At 50.0% G+C, this 20,054-nt stretch overlaps 1 protein-coding gene across 1 annotated transcript in view; it reads right to left on the bottom strand.

Annotated features, from left to right (window-relative positions):
• The window catches only part of LOC105467423 (delta 4-desaturase, sphingolipid 2), a 68,156-nt gene extending 56,976 nt beyond the window's left edge, over nucleotides 1-11,180 (bottom strand). The window contains exon 1 of the mRNA XM_011717016.2: nucleotides 10,403-11,180. The gene's annotated coding sequence lies outside the window, so the exon portion shown is untranslated. The remainder of the gene's footprint in view (nucleotides 1-10,402) is intronic.
• Between the last annotated feature and the right edge of the window lie 8,874 nt (nucleotides 11,181-20,054).

Genomic DNA, 20,054 nt, shown 5'->3' with positions numbered 1-20,054 from the left:
GGCTGAGGCAGGAGGACCACTTGAGGTCAAGAGTTCAAGACCAGCCTGGCCAACGTGGCAAAACCCCGTCTCTACAAAAAATACAAAAATTATCCAGGCATGGTGGTGCACACCTGTAATCCCAGCTACTTGAGGGGCTGAGGCACGAGAATCGCTTGAACCCAGGAGGTGGAAGCCGCAGTAGCTGAGACTGCAGCACTGCACTCCAGCCTGGGTGACAGAGCAAGACTCCTTCTCAAAAAAAAAAAAAAAACTTAAGGAAATAGAGCCAGGCAGGCATGGGGGCACATGCCTGTAGTCACAGGTAACAGAGAAGCTGTGGGAGGATCACTGGAGCCCAGGAGTTTGAGACTGCAGTCATTGTGCATGACCATGCCTGTGAATAGCCACTGTACTCCAACCTGGGCAACATAGTGAGACCCCATCTCTAAAACAAACAAACTCAAGGAAACACTTTATTTATTTTTTATTTTATTTTATTTTATTTTTTGAGACAGAGTCTCGCTCTGTGCCCCAGGCTGGAGTGCAGTGGCGCGATCTCGGCTCACTGCAAGCTCCGCCTCCCAGGTTCACGCCATTCTGCTGCCTCAGCCTCCTGAGTAGCTGGACTACAGGCGCCTGCCACCGCGCCCGGCTAATTTTTTGTATTTTTAGTAGAGAGGGGGTTTCACCGTGTTAGCCAGGATGGTCTCGATCTCCTGACCTCATGATCTGCCCGTCTCGGCCTCCCAAAGTGCTGGGATTACAGGCATGAGCCACCGCGCCCGGTTTAAGGAAACACTTTATATATGCTGATTTATTATTATGAAATTAAATAATTCAAACCTAAAGCTATTGGAACTTTAAGTTATTATTATTATAGAGACAGGGTCTCACTCTGTTGCCCAGGCTGGAGTGCAGAGGTGTGATCATAGTCACTGTGACCTTGAACTCCTGGGCTCAAGCTATCCTCCTGCCTTGGCCGCCAAAAGCATTGGGATTACAGGGTGAGGCACGGCACCCAGCCAAAACGATTTTGAGCCGTGAAAGGAATGTGGCTATGTGGCCTGAGTCAGGTAGCAGCTTCTACAGCTTCTTCCTTTTCCTATAAATGATTAGAAAAAGCACTGTGGCTCCAGAAATAGATCCCCTCAAATCAGCACCCTTCCTCACGGAATATTAAAGCAATCTTCCTTGGAATGTGACAAGCTATAACCAATCAAATTGCCATAACATATGTACTGACCTTGCATGGAAAATGCTGCAATCCTGTTAACTGCCTACATAAACAAAACCTTCCCTTCTCCGCTTTGGAAGCTGACCTGACCCATTCATTCTTCTGAAGTCAGTGTTCCCCAGGTGGACAGCCTCAAGCTTTGAGCTGGAGTAAACTCTTTTTTTTTTTTTCTTTTGAGACAGTATCTCACTCTGTCGCCCAGGCTGGAGTGCAGTGGTGTGATCTTGGCTTACTGCAACCACCACCTCCTGGGTTCAAGCGATGCTTCTGCCTCAGGCTCCCGAGGAGCTGGGACTACAGACGCACGCCACCATGTCTGGCTAATGTTTGTATTTTTAGTAAAGACAGGGTTTCACCATGTTGGCCAGGCTGGTCTCGAACTCCTGAACTCATGATCCGCCTGCCTTGGTCTCCCAAAGTGCTGGAATTACAGGTGTGAGCCACCATGCCTAGCCTGAAGTAAAGTCTTAATTCAATCATATATATATATATATATATATATATACATTTTTTTTTTTTTTTTTTTTTGAGACAGAGTCTCATTCAATCACCCAGGCTGGAGTGCAATGGTGTAATATCAGCTTACTGCAACCTCCACCTCCCAGGTTCAAGCGATTCTCATGCCTCAGCCTCCCCAGTAGCTGGAATTACAGGCATGTGCGACCACACCTGGCTAATTTTTGTATTTTTAATAGAGGCGAGGTTTCACTATGTTGGTCAGGCTAGTCTCGAACTCCTGACCTCAGGTGATCTGCCTGCCTCAGCCTCCCAAAGTGCTGGGATTACAGGCATGAGCCACCGCACCTGGCCCAATCATAATTTCTGAATGTCATTATTTACGGTTGAGATTATAAAGGTGAACACCCTATGAAGAGGTGCATAGGGCAAGGTCTGGAAAGGTCCCAAGTGCAAGAGCTTCTGTCCCTTGGAGTTGGGGTGCACCACCCTCCCAGCACCCTAGTGTCCCCCAATAGCCAATGACACAGCCAGGAAAAGTGAGGAAGCTCTGTGCTGTAATATGGGAAGATCTCCACTCCAGTGTTATGTGAAAAGCAAAGTGTAGAATATTACGTATGTTTCATATATTTGTGAGGACTGTCTCCGGAGGGGACACCCAAGAAACTGCTAGGAGTCGTCCCTTCTGGAGAGGTGAGCTGGGGGAAAGAGTTGGGGGAAGACTGGCTTTTCACTGACTAGCTATGGTGTGATGAGAATACGTTTTGTTTTGTTTTTTTGAGACAGAATCTTACTCCCATGCCCAGGTTGGAGTGCAGTGGTGCAATCTTGGCCCACTGCAGCCCCGACCTCCAGGGCTCAGGTGATTCTCCCACCTCAGCTGCCCAAGTAGCTGGGACTACAGGTGCACCACCACACCCAGCTAATTTTTTTTTTTTGTAGACATGGGGTTTAGCCATGTTACCCATGGCTATGTTTATGTGTGTGTGTGTGTGTGTGTGTGTGTGTGTGTGTGAGATCCATGGTTCCTATCTCATAACTCCCAGAGCCCTTGTTAGTCTTTTGTTAGAATGTTGGGAGTGTCAGCACCACTGAAAAGGTAAAAAATAAGTAAATAAAAAGAATAATTAAAAAAAGAATGTTGGGAGTGTTAGGCCTCAGGAAACAGAATCTCTCCAGTCTTCTCCTGCCTCCTTTCATCTGCCCAAGGCAGGACCCTAATCTTTGTCCTCCTTTCTGATCTTGGGTCCTAAGACCCTCATTCCAGAGAAGGCTCCACCCCATACCCTGGGGGAAGAAATGCTGACATTAGGAAACCTCCATAGAGACCCAAGAGGACAGGCTCGGGAGCGCCCCTGGAGGGTGGTGTGCCCAGCAAGGCCCTACCCCAATACCGCGCCAATGCGTCTCTTCATTGTATCCTTCACAATATCCTTTATAGTAAACTGGCAAATGTACTGGTTTCTCTGAGTTCTGTGAGCCACACCAGTAAATTAAACCCAGAGCAGAGGTTGTGGGAACCCCAACTTGAAGCCAGAAGCTCTGGAGGCCCAGATTTGGCAACTGATGTGAGAAGGGGGGTGGCTACCTGTGGGATCTGAGGCCAGCTCCAGATAGATGGTGTCGGAATTGAATTGGAGGACACCCAGCTGGCATCTGCTGCAGAACTGATTGCTTGCTTGCTGGTGGGGAGAAATCCCCATATATTTTGGGGTCACAGAAATCTTTCGTGTTGATGGTTGCTGTGTTGGTGTGAGAGCAGGGGAAAGATGTGGCTTGACAGTCTTTCTGAAACACTAGCCTTTTGTGCCTTTAAATTGTTGTCTCATGTGAATACATTACCTACCTTTTTCATTTTATTTATGTATTTATTTAGAGACAGGGTCTGGTTCTGTCGCCCACGCTGAAGTGCAGTGGCGTGATCTCGGCTGACTGAAACCCACACCTCCTGGCCTCAAGCATCCTCCCACCTCAGCCTTCTGAGTAGCTGGGACTACCGGTACATGCCACCACGCCTAGCTCATTTTTGTATTTTTTGTAGAGACAGGGTCTCATTATGTTGCGCAGGCTGGTTTTGAACTCCTGGGCTCAAGCAATTCATCTGCCTCAGCCTCCCAAAACATATTATTATTATCATTATTATTATTTTTTGAGATGGAGTCCTGCCCTGTTGCCCAGGCTGGAGTGCAGCAGCACAATCTCGGCTCACTGCAACCTCTGCCTCCAGGTTTAAGTGATTCTCCTGCCTCAGCCTCCTGAGTAGCTGGGATTACAGGTGCCTGTCACCATGCCTGGCTGCTTTTTTGTATTTTTAATAGAGAAGGGGTTTCGCCATGTTGGCCAGGCTGGTCTTGAACTCCTGACCTCAGGTGATCCACCTGCCTCGGCCTCCCAAAGTGCTGAGATTACAGGCGTGAGCCAGCATATCTGGCCTTCTTTTTTCTTTTTTAGAGACAGGGTCTCATTCTGTCACTCAGATTTTAGTACCATGGTGCAATTGTGGCTCACTGTAACCTCAAATTCCTGGGCTCAAGCATTCCTCCCACCTCAGCCTCCTAAGCTGCTGGACTGCAGGTTTGCTCCACCATGCCCAACTAATTTAATGTTCTGTAGAGATGAAGTCTCACTATGTTGCCCAGGCTGGTTTCAAACTCCCAGTCTTAAGGGATCCTCTCACCTCGGCTCCCCAAATGCTTGGATTACAGGTGTGAGCCACTGCACCCAGCAAATGTGCTTGCCCTCTTTTAGTTAGGTTTTTTTTCCCTTTCAGTTGCTTTTCTATGGTTTTTAAGGAAAAAAATGTACCGGCCAGATATGGTGGCTCCTGTATGGTGGCCGGGTATTAAAAAATACAAAAATTAGGTGTGGTGGTGTGCGCCTGTGGTCCCAGCTACTCAGGAGGCTGAGATGGGAGGGTTGCCTGAATCGGGGAGTTGGAGGCTGAAGCCCACTGCACTCCAGCCTGGAGGATGGAGTGAGACTTCGTTTCAAAAGGAAAAAAAAAGTATCAACTTGTGTCCTGTCTCATTCCAAAAGGAAGAGGCAGCTTCAGTAAAAATGAATATAAAGTAAAATAAAGGTAGAGGAGTCAGACAAAGGAGTATAGTTAGTATGCAAAATGGATGGCAGGCCGGGCTCGGTCAAGGCGCACACCTGGAATCCCAGCACTTTGGGTGACTGAGGTAGGTGAATCCCTGGAGCCCAGGAGTTTGAGACCAGCTTGGACAACATAGTAACCTTGTCTCTAAAAACAAATAACAAAAGTACATGGCAGAAGGTCCTGCACAAATGCCAAGTGCAGAAGGAGGGGAAATTCACATTTGACATCCTGCTTCCTCGTGGCCGGTACAAAAGAGAAACAGGGTTAGATAGGGATCCTAAGGTTAAGAATCTTATCAATTACTGAGACCTCAGGGCAACCTCTGCTGTGAGTCTCCATGAAGGGGCCTGTGTGAATGAAGAGGGTGTGCATTGTGATATTTGGACATTTGGAAAATCCAGCTAATCTGGGAGAGAGTCAATTTTGTATCCTAGTCCTGAATTTGTTGTTGTTGTTGTTGTTGTTTTTTTTTTTTTTTTTTTTGAGAGTCTTGGTGTGTTGCTCAGGCTGGAGTGCAGTGGTGCAATCCTGACTCACTGCAACCTCTACCTCTTGGGTTCAAGTGATTCTCCCACCTCAACCTCTAGAGTAGCTGGGATTTGATTACAGGCGCATGCCACCATGCCCAGCTAATTTTTGTGTTTTCAGTAGAGATGGGGTTTCACCATGTTGGCCAGGCTGGTCTCCAACTCCTGACCTCAAGTGATTCGCCCACCTCGGCCTTCCAAAGTGCTGGGAATACAGGCGTGAGCCACCACATCCGGCCTGGATCATTATTATTATTATTATTTGAGCAGAGTCTCGCTCTGTCACCCACGCTACAGTGCAGTGGCACGATCTCTGTTCACTGCAAGCTCCAACTCCTGGGTTCATGCCATTCTCCTGCCTCAGCCTCCCGAGTAGCTGGGACTACAGGTGCATGCCACCACGCCCAGCTAATATTTTGTATTTTTAGTAGAGACGGGGTTTCACTATGTTAGCTAGGATGGTCTCGATCTCCTGACCTCGTGATCCACCCGCCTGAGCCTCCCAAACTGCTGGGATTACAGGCTTAAGCCACTGTGCCCGGTCTGGATCATTATTTTAAAAAAGTCTTTATTGTCTTTTTTCAAAGGTAATATATGCTCATTATCAAATTTTACAATAATTCGGAAATATATAATACAGAATGTGAAAGTTCTCTGTCCATCCTGGGCAACATGGCAAGACCCTGTCACTACAAAAATACAAAAATTAGCTGGGTGTGGTGTGCACACCTGTAGTCCCAGCTACTAAGGAGGCTCAGGTGGGAGCATCACTTGAGCTCAGGAAGTTGAGGTTTCAGCAATCCCTGATTGTGCTACTGCACTCCAGTCTGGGTGACAGAATGAGACCCTGTCAAAAAAGAAAGGAAAGAGAGAAGGAAGGGAGGGAAGGAGGAAGGGAGGGAAAAGTAAAAAGAAAAAGAAAATTCTGTTATTCCAGTTCAGATCTAAACGCATCATGTTTTTTGGAAAAATGAATAAATTTTTCTGCCTTCTTCATAAGATGTTGGGTGAATCCAATGAGATAAAAGGTCTGTACCCATTGGGTAGGTGGGTGGGTGTGGTTATTACCCAGGATCCCCATGCTGGGCTCTGGGGGCAGCGGGAGCTCTTCTCCACCATCCTCCACACAGTGCTAGAGTATCCAAAGGCCTCCGCGGCTCTCCCTGTACACGTGCCCTCCTGCCCGCCAGCCCCAGGTGTCCTGCCTCAGCCCAGCTGTCTGGTCTCAGTTGTCATTCTTCCTCCAGCTCTGAGGCACCAGGCAGCCTCACTCCTTTACTCCCAATCCAGTCTCCACTCCTGTGTCCAGGTTGTGTCCTCTACCTGGGGTGCCCTTCCCTCTCCCATCACTACCTTTCACACCTGAGGTCTGGAGGCTCACAGCCATGGACTCTGCTCCAGGATCCTCTCCGCAGGAAATCACCTCACCGGTTCTCCAACTTTACCTGCATGGGTAGAAGCAGCTTAACACCCACTTCCTGGTTTTGTGGCTGACTGGTTTTGTGTGCTGTGCTGGAGGCTCCTGAGGGCCAAGCTCCCCAAGCTGAGCTCAGTTGTCCGAATGGGACTTACAGGTTCACCCCTCTGGCCTTTGGACCACTGTGTCGTCCTCCTCCCTTCCATCCTCTCTTGCATACAGGTAATTCCTACTGACCTTTAGGCCTCACCCAAGCAGCACCTCCTCTGTGAAGCCCTTTCAGCCTGCCCCAGTGAACCCTGCCCTCCCCTTCCCCACTCCAGCTCACACCCCTGACGCCCCCACCATGCTGGGAGCATCGAGACAGTGGCTGCTTCTCAATCCCCTGCATCACTGAGTCTCCCTTGGCTGGGGTGACCACGAGTGCACAGGGTGAATGAAATCAGAAGTGTATTTGGTTTTTGTCTTAATGATGACTTAACCATTTTAAGAAGTGTTATCACTCAAAGTAGAGTCCCCTCCAGAGGGCATGGGCTTATTCTCACATGTGGCCAACTCTCCCATCACCTTGGCCTCTGCAGAGGCCCTTTGAGCTGATGTACCGAATGGCAGTGTGGCCAGGGCGGGCTGGGTGGAATTCCTCATGCACCACTTGCCAGCTCCCAGACCAAGGGAGCCAGCCTCGACCTTTCCCAGGGTCAGGTTCCCCACTGGTGAAATGGGCTCTTGGGACACGACCTGTGAGAAAGTATGCAAGACCCCCCTCGGGAGCATGGTTAGAGGGGTTGGTGACACAGCCTTTGCTGTTGCCAGGGGAGGGAGCCCAAAGATAAGTCAGGCGGCTGCTGACTGCAAGGAGCTTAGAGAACATGGTGGGCATGACCTTTTGCATCCATTCAATAAACATGCATTGAGCACCAGTACTGAAATGGGCCCTAGCGATGGAGCAGCCCCAGCCCAGGCCTTGCCTAGCTCAGCCCAGCAGGAGGCCAGGCGTGAACACAAACCCCTGATGTCAACACACAGGCTCTGAGTGGAGCTGGGAAGATACTAGACAGCAAGAGAAGAGAGGAAACCCCATGCTGGGGGTGGTGTAAGGTAGGGTATTTTCAAGGAGACAGGAGGTTGGGGTAGCAGAGGGGGCAGGGGGCTGGGAAGGCCCAGCAGAGGAACAGCATGTGCAAAGGCCCAGAGTATGAAAACTGGCTCTGTGCTTGTCTTTAGGCAAACACCGGGGTCAGGGAGGCTCTTCCTCTCTGCCCCTCCCACTGAGCTCTTCACACCCTGTCACCTGGGTGGAGGTTCTTAACCTGGGATCCACAGAGAGAGGGGAGGGGAAGAGAGGTCAGAGGATAGAAGCCAGGGGGGTTCTGAAGTTGGGCTGAAGGAATGTACGCGATCTCATTTTCACCCACCTCTAACTGATATTAAATTCCCACCGTAGTAGGTGTTAGCTGTCCCTGTGACTTTGTCACCAAGAGAAACCCAGATATATTCATATCACATTTCAGCTGTTGCAGAAATCTCTAAATATCATTTATACTCACTGGTATTTCAAAATCATGGTGAATATTAGACTTGCAACTTTAGTCTTGTTATTTAATGTGTGAATAAAATACATTATTACATGTGTGTTAAGACTTTTGTTAACTGTGTTACTGTATTTCTTTTCTCTCTTTCTGCAAATCTCACTCTGTCTCTTAGGCTGGAGTGAAGTGGCACCGATCTCGGCTCACTGCAGCCTTGACCTCTCTGGCTTAAGGGATCTTCCTGCCTCAGCTCCCCACTAGCTGGGCCCACAGTTGTGCTCCACCACGCCCGGCGAATTAAACAAAAAAAAGTTCTTGTAGAGATGGTCTCACTGTGTTGGCCAGGCTGCTCTCCAACTCCTAGTCTCAAGCGATCCTCCAGCCTCGGCCTCCCAAAGTGTTCGGACTACGGGCCTGAGCCTCGCGCCTGGTCAACTATTTACCATAGTAGCCTTCCTTCCTTATCTTATTTTATTCACTTAAAAATATTTTGAGAAGGGCTTTTTAGGCCTCCCCAAACTGCATCAGGGTCGAGATCTAGAGCGACCAGGCTGGGGCGGAGCGCGGCGTGTTCTTTTTTTTTTTTTTTTTTTTTTTTTGAGACAGTCTTGCTCTGTCGCCCAGGCTGGGGTGCAGTGGCCGGATCTCAGCTCACTGCAAGCTCCGCCTCCCGGGTTTACGCCATTCTCCTGCCTCAGCCTCCCTAGTAGCTGGGACTACAGGCGCCCGCCACATCGCCCGGCTAGTTTTTTGTATTTTTTAGTAGAGACGGGGTTTCACCGTGTTGGCCAGGATGGTCTCGATCTCCTGACCTCGTGATCCACCCGTCTCGGCCTCCCAAAGTGCTGGGATTACAGGCTTGAGCCACAGCGCCCGGCCGGGCGGCGTGTTCTTCTTAACCGCAGGGCCTGAAGCGGGGCGAGACGGCAACGGCGCACACTACCCAGGCAGGGACGGGGACCCCGCAGGGCCTGCCAAGGGGCGGCCAAGCGGCCCACGGAGCCGGAGAGGAGGGAGGAGCCTGGCCCGCGCCCGGCCCCCGCTCGGGTCGGTGTGGCCCAGCCCCAGACTCCCAGTTGCCGACGATGAGAACAGCGCCGCGGCCTTCGCTCGGAGCAGCGCTTGCGTTCCCGCCGCCCTTCCCCGTGCCCACGAGGAAGCCGCGGCAGGAAGAAGGGCGGAGGTGCCCCGAGCGCCTGAGACGGCCCGGCAATGGCCCGCTACTCCCGCCGCGCACACGCAAAGCCCCTTCCCAGGCAGTTGCGGAGTTCGGGGCCCGCTTCCTCTCTGGCCGGGCCTTCGCCGACCGCCTGCCTGTACGGGTGTCCCCAGCTCCGTGACTGCGACTCTCCCAGCGGAGAGGGTCTCCCAGGAAGCAGGGGCGAGAAGCCCTCGAAGGCCCCGGGCGGCGGCGGCTCTCGGCGCTGAGGGCGGAGGGTACGACCGGGACAGAGGCTTAGCGGCGACGAGCTCGCAGGGTGCACCCGGCACAGGCCGCGCCCCGCTCTTCCGGCTCTCAGGACCCCCGTGCCGTGCCCCGCCCGGCCCTCCTCCCCGGGGCCCCTCGCTCCCCGCCCCCCGCGCCCGCCCAGCCCTGCCCCCGCTGTGCCGGATCCTCGACGCCCATCGCGGGGGACGGAATCCCAGACCCGCCTAACACAGGTGGAAACAGGCGCAGAGAGGCCGAGTGACGAGCTGGGACCGCAGGGAGTTGGTGGCAGCGCCGGGAGAGCCCAGGCTCCGGACTCCCGGGCTGGGTTCTGCCCCCACAACCCGAAAAGGCGGCAAGGGAGCCGGTGAGGGTGACACCCAGATAGGGGCGAGATGCACATTTCGTGTTCCCAAGGTGGTGTCTGTAGTAAGATAAGTGAAACTCGGGGCCCCAAACGAGGACACAGCTCAACACATATTTTTTCAAGGCAGGGAGGCTCCGAGTCAGGCTGCTGAGTCAAAATCCAGACCCCAAGCATTCCTAAGTCGGGCCGGCTTCAGCCTCAGTGCCCCACGCCTCGGTTTCCTTATCAGTAAATTAGGGTAGTGTGTAGCTTGTACCTACTCAGGTAGATAATTATATGCCTTTTTAAAAGCAGAGAAGAAATGCTGTGATCCGTTAGCAGTGGGATTCTGGGTGATTAAAACTCGTTTTTCAGTGCTTACCTGTCGAGTGAAAGCTGTCTTATTTCCACTCACTGGAGAGCTCTGGAGACTGGAAGCTGGGAGTCTTGGTTATTGATGTATTCCAGCTCCACATGGTGCCTGGAGCTTCGCATGTTTTGTTGACAGAATAAGCAAATGATTGGAAGCATATACCCATCCTCTTGGATCACTTACTTGAGTACTCAGGGAGTGATTCTAATTCTACCTCACAGCGGTTTTGATCATACGTGGAAACTGGGAACTATAGGAGACAGGGCCCTGCAGTTAAAGGGAAGGGGGCAGGCTTCCCGGAAGAGGTGGCCCTAGAGGCAGGAGGAGTCTGGATGGGCCACACGAGGGCGGAGGCTCCAGCACAGGAGGCCCAGGCCTGCCTCCAGTTCAGCAGGACACAGCAGAAGGGTGGGATAGGCAAGTGGTTTGGCCACAGGTGAGGGCCCTGAGTCTGACGGTAAATCTAGATTTTTATCAGGGGACAGTGGGGACCAGTAGAGAGCTAGGATCAGGAGGACTGGCTGGGGAGGAGGCCTGGGGCAGTGCCCCTTAGGGTGCCACCATGGTCCACTGGTGAGGTGGTCTGGTCTGGGAGGATGGGAGGTTCATGAAAGGACAAGCTCATCAGGAGTTGACCTTCCTGCAGAGCAAACTCCAGGCCCAGACGGCATCCCCCGTGAGTTTTAACATACATGTATGGAACAAAGAGTTCCACTTTTACACAAACTCAGAACAAGAAAAAGAGGGGACTGCCCAACTGGTTCTGTGAGGCAATTATAACTTTGACACCAACACCTGATAAGGGAAATATGAAAAAAAAAAAAAAAAAAGACAGAGCAATCTCATTCATGAAAAATAGACACAAAAATCCTACATGAGTAACAAACTGAATCTGGCAGCTTCTAAAAAAGACAACACAGTCAAGCCTGTTTTCTCCCAGGAGCACAGGGTCCGTTCAGCATTGGAAAACTCAGCATCATCTATCACTTTAATGGAAAAAAGGAAGTCACACCATCCTGTCTAGGCTCGTAGAGAAAACTAAAAGATCCACTCATGAGAAAAACTCTTAGCAACCTAAGAATGGAAGGGACTCCCTTGCCCTGACAAAGGGTAGCTGTAAAACCCCATAACAAACATCCTAGATAGTGGAGGAACAATGATAGCTTTCCCTGTGAGAATGGAAACATGACAACGATGCCCATTGTCACCACTTCCAGTAGGGTGCAAATTGTACTGGAAGTCCAGGCCAGGGAAGAAAGGCAAGGAAAAAAAAAAGGATATAAAGATATGAAAGGAAAAAAAAAAAAGCTGTCATTATTTAGAGATGATATAAAAGCCAAAGAATCACAAGGTAAGTTACCATGAGAGTTTAGTGAGCTTGCTAGATATAAAAATATACACAAATCCACTGCATTTTCATTTTAAAATTTTTATCTTTTGAGATGGGGTCTTGCTGTATTGCCCAGGCTAGAGTGCAGCCTCCTGGGCCCAAGCAATACTCCCACCTCAGCCTCCTGAGTACCTGGGACTATAGGCACTCTCAGCTGCATTTTTAAGTTCTAGCTGTAACAGTTAAAACATCCAGCAAGAAAAATCATTTATAGGCCTGGTGCAGTGTCTCACACTCCAGCACTTTGGGAGGCCGAGGTGGGCGGATCACAAGATCAGGAGATCAAGACCATCTGGCTAACATGACGAAACCCCGTCTCCTCTAAAAAATACAAAAAATTAGCCGGGCGTGGTGGCGGGCGCCTGCAGTCCCAGCTACTCAGGAGGCTGAGGCATGAGAATCGCTTGAACCCGGGAGACAGAGGTTACAGTGAGCCGAGACTGCGCCACTGCACTCCAGGCTGGTCGACAGGTGAGACTCCGTCTCAAAAAAAAAAAAAAAAATCATTTATAATAACATCACAGACCTCTTAATGAAACAAGTACATGCAAAGATCTCAGGAAAGAAATAAAACAATTTTTTTTTCTTTTTTGAGACAGAGTCTCGCTCTGTCACCCAGGCTGGAGTGCAATGGCACGATCTTGGCTCAGTGTAACCTCTGCCTCCCGGGTTCAAGTAATTCTCCTGCCTCAGCCTCCCAAGTAGCTGGGATTACAGGCATCCGCCATGATGCCCAGCCAATTTTTGTATTTTTCTAGAGACGGGGTTTCACCATGTTGGCCACGCTGGTCTCAAACTCCTGACCTCAAATAATCCACCCACGTTGGCCTCCCAAAGTGCTGGGATTATGGGCGTAAGCCACCACACCTAGCCAAGAAAACAATTTTTGTTAAAGTACAAGATCTCTATGGAGAAAATCAGAAACCTTGATTGTGAGATAAAGAGGACATTGTAACTAGAGAGATATACTACCGCGTCCATGGATTAACATTAAAAGAAGTCCACTTTCTCCATGTGATTTATAAGATCAATGCAATCCCAATTAAAACTCCAATGGTGCAAAGCTATAAAGAAATGCAAGGCTGTGAGTATCACAAAACTGCACTAGGACCTGTAGGGAGAAGAAAAGGTCATGGTCAGGCTGGGGCACAGCCTCTGGGATGTTGGCTGTGTTTATATCTTTACCTGGGTGCTGGTTCATGATACAATTATTCTCTAACTTCTTTGCACAGTTTATGTATACACTTCTGTATGTATATCTTTCTCACCAAATTGAAAGCAAAGGAATAAAACGTAGGGACGATCAAAAAAAGAACAGCATTTGGTGACTCAATGTGAAAGCAAGAGGGACTTGAGGAGTCAAAGATAACTGTGTAATAAAGGGCCATTTTATTTCTGGACTCAGAACTAAGGTTGAATCCCCCCTGCTTGCCCATGCTTCCAGGAGTGCACTCTCCTGACTTGATACAGCCAGCAGGGCTCTGGCCACCAGCCTTAGTGCTTTGGAAACAGGTCCCCCTACTTCTGCCCTTCTCAGTGACTCATCTCTGCTTCTTGCCTCCTGCACCCCAGCGCTGTTCTACTGGCCAGCCCGTGACCCTTCTGCTTGCCAAGTGCCAACCTCTGAGCCCCATCCTGAACACCCGTTGCAGGCCAGCAAAGTCCCCTGTGCCAGCTTCGATGCCTCATTGGAACGGGAATGGTCAGGCTGGTCTTGAACTCCTGACCTCACGTGATCTGTCCACCTTGGCCTCCCAAAGTGTTGGGATTATAGGCGTGAGCTGCCACACCCAGCCCAGTTGTGACTTTTTAGGGCACTTTTCATACATATAAATCTATTTCAACCCAGAGGGGACGTACCCAAGGTCACACTGCATTGGCAGCAGTGGTGAGTAGAATTCAGGTCTCCTGATTGTTGGCCAGTGCTCACCCCTCCTCTGCTCTGCTCTGTGCTTCCATAGCAACATCCCACTGCTTTTCATGGAAACACACTTAGGATATACCAGGAAGAAGGCACCAAGCTAAGGTGCTTTATATGTACCATCTAACTTAATTCTCACAATCGCCTTGAAAGCCAGGCCTGCTTCTCTGCTGGGGCTGAGAGGTTAGGTCAATTGTCCTAGTCACACAGCTAGTAAGAGGACTGAAGCAGGAGCAGTTCTGTGTTCCTTCTATTCATTTCCAGCTCGGACATCATTTCAGATGCAGCAATAGAAGCAAGGAATTTGAGCTGAAGGGGGCAAGTGCTGGGAAGTCACAAGGGGCACCAATGTTATGTTGCCAGTTTGTTAAAATGTCAAAGCACCACCAGACTCGGAGCTCTCACTCCCCAAAAGGTGAAGCCATCTCAGGCTCTAGGCGCAAGGCCCAATGTTATGCAAGGCCACGAGCTAATACAAGCCTAGACTGCCGGGCCTTGTGCTCTTTTTTCCTTGTGGTGTCAGTTTCCTTTTCTTCATACCTCTTTGTCCCAGTTAACTCCTGTGTTTTTGTTGCAAAGTCTAAGGTCATTTTAAAGGCAGACACAGGGCTGGGTGTGATAGCTCACGCCTGTTATCCAAGCACTTTGGGAGGCCTAAGTGGGAGGATCCCTTGAGCCCAGGAGTTTGAGACTAGACTGGGCAACATAGCAGGATCCTGCCTTTTTTTTTTTTTTTTTGAGATGGGAGTCTTGCTGTGTCGCCCAGGCTGGTGTGCAGCGGTGTGATCTCGGCTCACTGCAACCTCGGCCTCCCGGGTTCAAGCGATTCCCCTGCTTCAGCCTCTGGAGTAGCTGGGACTACAGGCGCCCATCACCATGCCCAGTTAATTTTTGTATTTTTAATAGAGACGGGGTTTCACCATGTTGGCCAGGCTGGTCTCAAACTCCTGACCTTGTGATTCACCCGCCTCGGCCTCCCAAAGTGCTGGGATTACAGGCATGAGCCACTGTATCTGGCCAGGATCCTGCTTCTTAAAAAAAAAAAAAAAGTGTGTATATATATATATGTGTATGTGTATATATATATATACACGTATATATATGTGTGTATGTGTGTGTGTGTGTATATTCAAGTCACGGTCTCACTCTGATACCCAGGCTGGAGAGCAATGGCACAATCATGGCATATCTTTATTTATTTATTTGGAGAAAGAGTCTTGCTCTGTTGCCCAGGCTGGAGTGGTGGCGTAATCTCGGCTGACTGCAACCTCCACCTCCCAGGTTCAAGTAATTCTCATGCCTCAGCCTCCCGAGTAGCTGGAATCACAGGCATGTGCCACCACTCCTGGCTAATTTTTGTACTTTTAATAGAGAAGAGTTTTCACTGTGTTGGCCAGGATAGTCTCAAACTCCTGACCTCAAGTGATCCAGCCACCTCGGCTTCCCAAAGTGCTGGGATTACAGATGTGCGCCACCATGCCCAGCCTACAAAAAAATATATATATTTTTAAAATTAGCCAGGCATGGTGGTGGTGTGCACCTGTTGTCCCAGTTGCTAAAGAGGCTGAGGTGGGAGGATCACTTGAACCCAGGAGTGCCAGGCTGCAGTAAGCCACGACTGTGCCACTGCACTCCAGCCTGGAAGACAGAGTGACACCATGACTGTTGGAAAATAAAAAATAAAATACAGGCAGACACAGAATAGCTGACACCGGAGGCAGCTGCCCAGTAGGTGCCCCAGGAAGTGGGCTCCCCCACATCTGCCCTGACCTCTTCCAGCTCGTGCAGGCGGCTCTCCATCACCACGGAGCTTCCGGGACAGTTGCCCACTCCAGAAGCAGCCTTACTGCTTTCATAACTTTTATGATTTAAGGCTGAGTTGTTACTTTGCCCCCAAGGTAGGCCCATAAATCTGCCCTTAGGACAGAATTACATCCATGACCCAGGCCCCACTCTGCTAAGGAGTTCTTTTGGTTGTTTGTAGGATCTGACCCTTGTAACTTGGTTTAAAGCAGGCCGGACAGTTTAAACTAAGCCCAAGCATATGCAATGTGTACAATACAGGCTGAATTTACAGCAGGAAGTTGGTTCTCCTCCCGGGAGAACCAGGGCCCTTGTTTTGGGAACTGGAAAAACAGAGGCTCCCAGAGGGGAAGTAACTTTCAATCCAGTTCAGATATTGAGCACCTCTCTGTGCAAGGCTTGCGATACTAGCTGTTTGCTAACAACCACAGCCCCAAAGGCTGCTCTTAACTGGGCGTGGCCTCACTGCCTCGGCAGGCTTTCACTTCAGGAGCATTGATTGAGCCGCTCTTTGTAAGCAACAGTGGAATCAAGTAGCAACCGACACAACCAACAGGGAGAGATAATCAAGCACCCAAACCAGCATAGAACTGCAAACTGTGCTGCTATGAAAACACAGATGGGGTGAGGGAGAAGGAATATTGGTGAGGGTGGAGCTGCCCGGCTCGCGGTAAGCAGAGGCTCTTTCCAACGGAGATATTTAAGCTGAGACCTGGAGAAGAGGAACTAGCAGAGCAAAGAAACAGGAGAGCAAGGGAAGAGCATTCCAGGCAGAGAGAACCACATGTGCTAAAGCAATGAGGAAGGAGAGTGTGGTGTGTTCGAGGAATCTGGCCTGTGTGAGGGGCATACGACAGGACTTGAAGCAGGCAGGGGAGGAGCTACACCTTAAGCCTTGGTCAGGGGGTTCCATTTCCTTTTCAGTAAAACTGTCTTTTGAAGGGTTCTCAGCAAGGGAATTCCAAGATTAGATTTGTCTTTAAAATGCCATGGGCTGAGGGGGTAAGTGATGAGCGGAAGCTGGGAGGCCACAGGGGAGCTCCGGGGGTGGGGCTTGGGGTGCAGATCTGATGTGGGAAATGTAGGAAATTACTCTCAGTATTTAAACTGACAAAGGTTAATACAGGGAATTAGGAGCTTATGGGATAGGCTGAAAACAATGGGCTGGGGATCCAGGAATAGCTGACCTACCAAAAAGAGCCCAAGTCAGGAAGGTGGGATCAGGGGCCCTCCACGGGCATTACTGAGTTCAAGGGTGTGCAGCTGTGGGGTGACCAGGGGGTCAGAAAACAATGTGACCACTCCTGCAACAACTTCCTCCTGGCGCCCACAAAACCGAGGCACAGACACGGAATGAGCTCCATGTCTCCATGAACTTGCCAGAAAACAAGATAGGTGGAAGACTATTAATCCAGCTGACTTCAGCCTTCCAAAATTGGACATCTGATTGAAGGAGCCCAGTTTTCTCCCGGGACCCCAGTTCCCAGAGAGTTTGGGAAACAGTTTTTACCTTGCCAGTCTGCAGACCCAGAGGAAATGCTGAAGAGGAGGCCCAGCCCATCCCATTCCCAGCACCCAAGAGGGGAGAAGGAGAAACACCGCAGGGACCTGGCTTGTCCGTGGAGTAGGTGTGGAGATGCAGTCCGGCCCCCAAGGCTCTGATTTGTACAGTGGGTGGATGGGGGGAGGGAAGGAAGGAAAGATGACAGAGTGCGAGGGCAGGCTAGGGGTTCAGCTGTGGGGTCCCATGCAGAGCTTCAGAGGCTCTGGCCTTTTCCAGCCCTGTGGTTCAAGGGGACCGGAACGCAGTGCTTCTCTATAGATCAATGACCCACGGGGAGAGACATCAATTAAAGCCTGTTTACTCACTGAAAAATAACTTAAGCTGGAATTTTTCAAGGGGGAAAAGAAAGCCCCAAAGCACAATGCATCTACTGGCCACTGGCTCTATTAATAACACATAAAGGCACCGCCAATAAACAGAGTAAGTGTGAAATACACACAGTGCCTCTATTAAAAGGGAGGAGGGGGTGAAGCAGGGTGGGAAGACAGACATACCAGGGACAGGAAAAGAAAAAACTGACACACCATGAGGAGGACAGGAAGAGATTGCGAGAGACCTACAGGGGAAGACGGGAGAGCTGGGTCACAGACAGGATGAGAACTAGTGAATAGGCAGCTGCAGTCAAAGACACAGAGATGCAAGGAGGTGCGAGGAGTGATTTTGCTCTTTGTCCCCTAAGTAGGAGCTCTGTTTGATTCACTGTAAAGGCTATCCCATGCTTCTGGAAGCAGTCTAAATCCTCAGCTGAGTTGCTGACGTGACCTGTACCAGCTGGAATAGCCTAGATGCACTTCTCAATCCGCTTCCCAGTGACCCAAATGTGGCCACGTCTCCTAGCTTTGAAGGGTGAGCTCTTATTGCACACACTTGCTGGGAGGTCAGTGGATGAGTTTCATCTTTAATTCTTTATTCTCTCCCCTGCCTTGCCTAAGGTAACCATTATTAACTAATGAGTGTGTATCTCCCATTCCTTTCTTTGTGCTCACGTAACGTATCAACACAGCTAGCCGGACTGATAGGAGTGGCAGGTTTCAACAGAGATGTACAAGTACAGTTCAAAGCCCAAAGCCATGTGTAACACACATACCATGCTGATCAGGGGAATACAGTCGCTCAAGAGGGAGGGCCTATGTTGGGCTGGAATGCTAGGAAAGTGGCATCTCAGGCTGAAGCTGAAGGATTAAGTGTCCAGAGGCAGAGCGTGTGGAAGAAGATATTCCAGGTAGAAGGCAAGGCAAGGAGACAGCTGGGACATGGCAGATAACATGGTGTAACTGCCAGGAAGAGATATACAGAAGGGTGGTAGCTTTTGAGTAGAGGAAGATCAGGGCCAGAGAGCCAACTTAAGAAAACCAGCATTCATTACGGCACACTGAGCAACCAGGATGAAAGCAGAAAAAGCCCTTGCAGTTCAACAGTCGATCTCAAGACCGTGCTTACAGATCAAGTAACTGCACTAAATCAGCTCCAGGGTCTCTTTTCTTTTCTTTTCTTTTTTTGAGACGGAGTCTCGCTCTGTCGCCCAGGCTGGAGTGCAGTGGCCGGATCTCAGCTCACTGCAAGCTCCGCCTCCCGGGTTTACGCCATTCTCCTGCCTCAGCCTCCCGAGTAGCTGGGACTACAGGTGCCCGTCACCTCGCCCGGCTAGGTTTTTGTATTTTTTAGTAGAGGCGGGGTTTCACCGTGTTAGCCAGGATGGTCTCGATCTCCTGACCTCGTGATCCGCCCGCCTCGGCCTCCCAAAGTGCTGGGATTACAGGCTTGAGCCACCGCGCCCGGCCCAGGGTCTCTTTTCACTCAAATTCTATGATGCCCAGCAAATCAGTAAATCTAAATACCACCTCTTTCCACCTTAAAAAAGAGAGGTTCCATTAAGAGTGTCTTGGTACCCAGTTGGCTCATCATCACTGAGCTCTGGGTGCCCAGTGGTGGCTGCCACATGGGAGCACTTGATATTTAGTGAACTGAACTGGTTGCTTTTTTGGTCTCCTATATAGTTCACTGGGGAAACAGACTGATGATTCCGTTACAACATAGTCAGTACAATGAAGGAATGCCCAGACTATGGGCACACAGTGACTCTCCGGGGAACAGTTTCAGAGACAAAGAAGCAAAGAAGGCCAACATTTTTTAGAGAATTATAAAGGCGGTGAGAAGTTAAACTTTTTAGCTATGAGGGAGGGAGGGAGGGAGGGAAGGAAGTAGGAAGCAGGTAGAGCTCTTGAATTCAGTTAACCACAAAATACAGTTAACCATGTCACTACACTATTAGGTTTCAAACAGGGAGACCAGCTTTCTGCTGTAATTTTTCCTTCTGGCAGGGAAATGTTACAGTTGGCTAAAGTAGCTGAAAGATCAGCTCCAAAATGAGAAATCAGGGAAAAAGCATAAACTCAAAATAGATGATTTGGCTTCAACAGCTTTTATTATTATTTTTATTTTTTTATTTTTTTTTGAGACGGAGTCTCGCTCTGTCACCCAGGCTGGAGTGCAGTGGCTGGATCTCAGCTCACTGCAAGCTCTGCCTCCCAGGTTCATGGCATTCTCCTGCCTCAGCCTCCCGAGTAGCTGGGACTACAGGCACCCGCCACCACGCCTGGCTAATTTTTTGTATTTTTTAGTAGAGACGGGGTTTCACCATGCTAGCCAGGATGGTCTCGATCTCCTGACCTCGTGATCCGCCCATCTCGGCCTCCCAAAGTGCTGGGATTACAGGCTTGAGCCACCGTGCCCGGCTGCTTTTATTTTTTTAATTTTTTTTTTTTTGAGAGACAGGGTCTCACTCTGCCCGCTAGACTAGAGTGCAGTAGCGCAATCACAGCTCACTGCAACCTTGACCTCTTGGGCTCAAGGGATCCCTACCTCAGCCTCCCAAGTAGCTGGGACCATAGGCACATGCTACCGTGTCTGTCCGATTTTTGTGTTTTTTGGAGACGTGGGGTCTCATTATGTTGCCCAGGCTGGTCTTGAACTCCTAGACTTA

The sequence above is a fragment of the Macaca nemestrina genome, chromosome 7 (genome assembly GCF_043159975.1).
Source record: "Macaca nemestrina isolate mMacNem1 chromosome 7, mMacNem.hap1, whole genome shotgun sequence".
NCBI lineage: Eukaryota > Metazoa > Chordata > Mammalia > Primates > Cercopithecidae > Macaca > Macaca nemestrina.
Note: the sequence above shows the minus strand (reverse complement) of the source record. Positions and strands in the feature narration are given on the sequence as shown.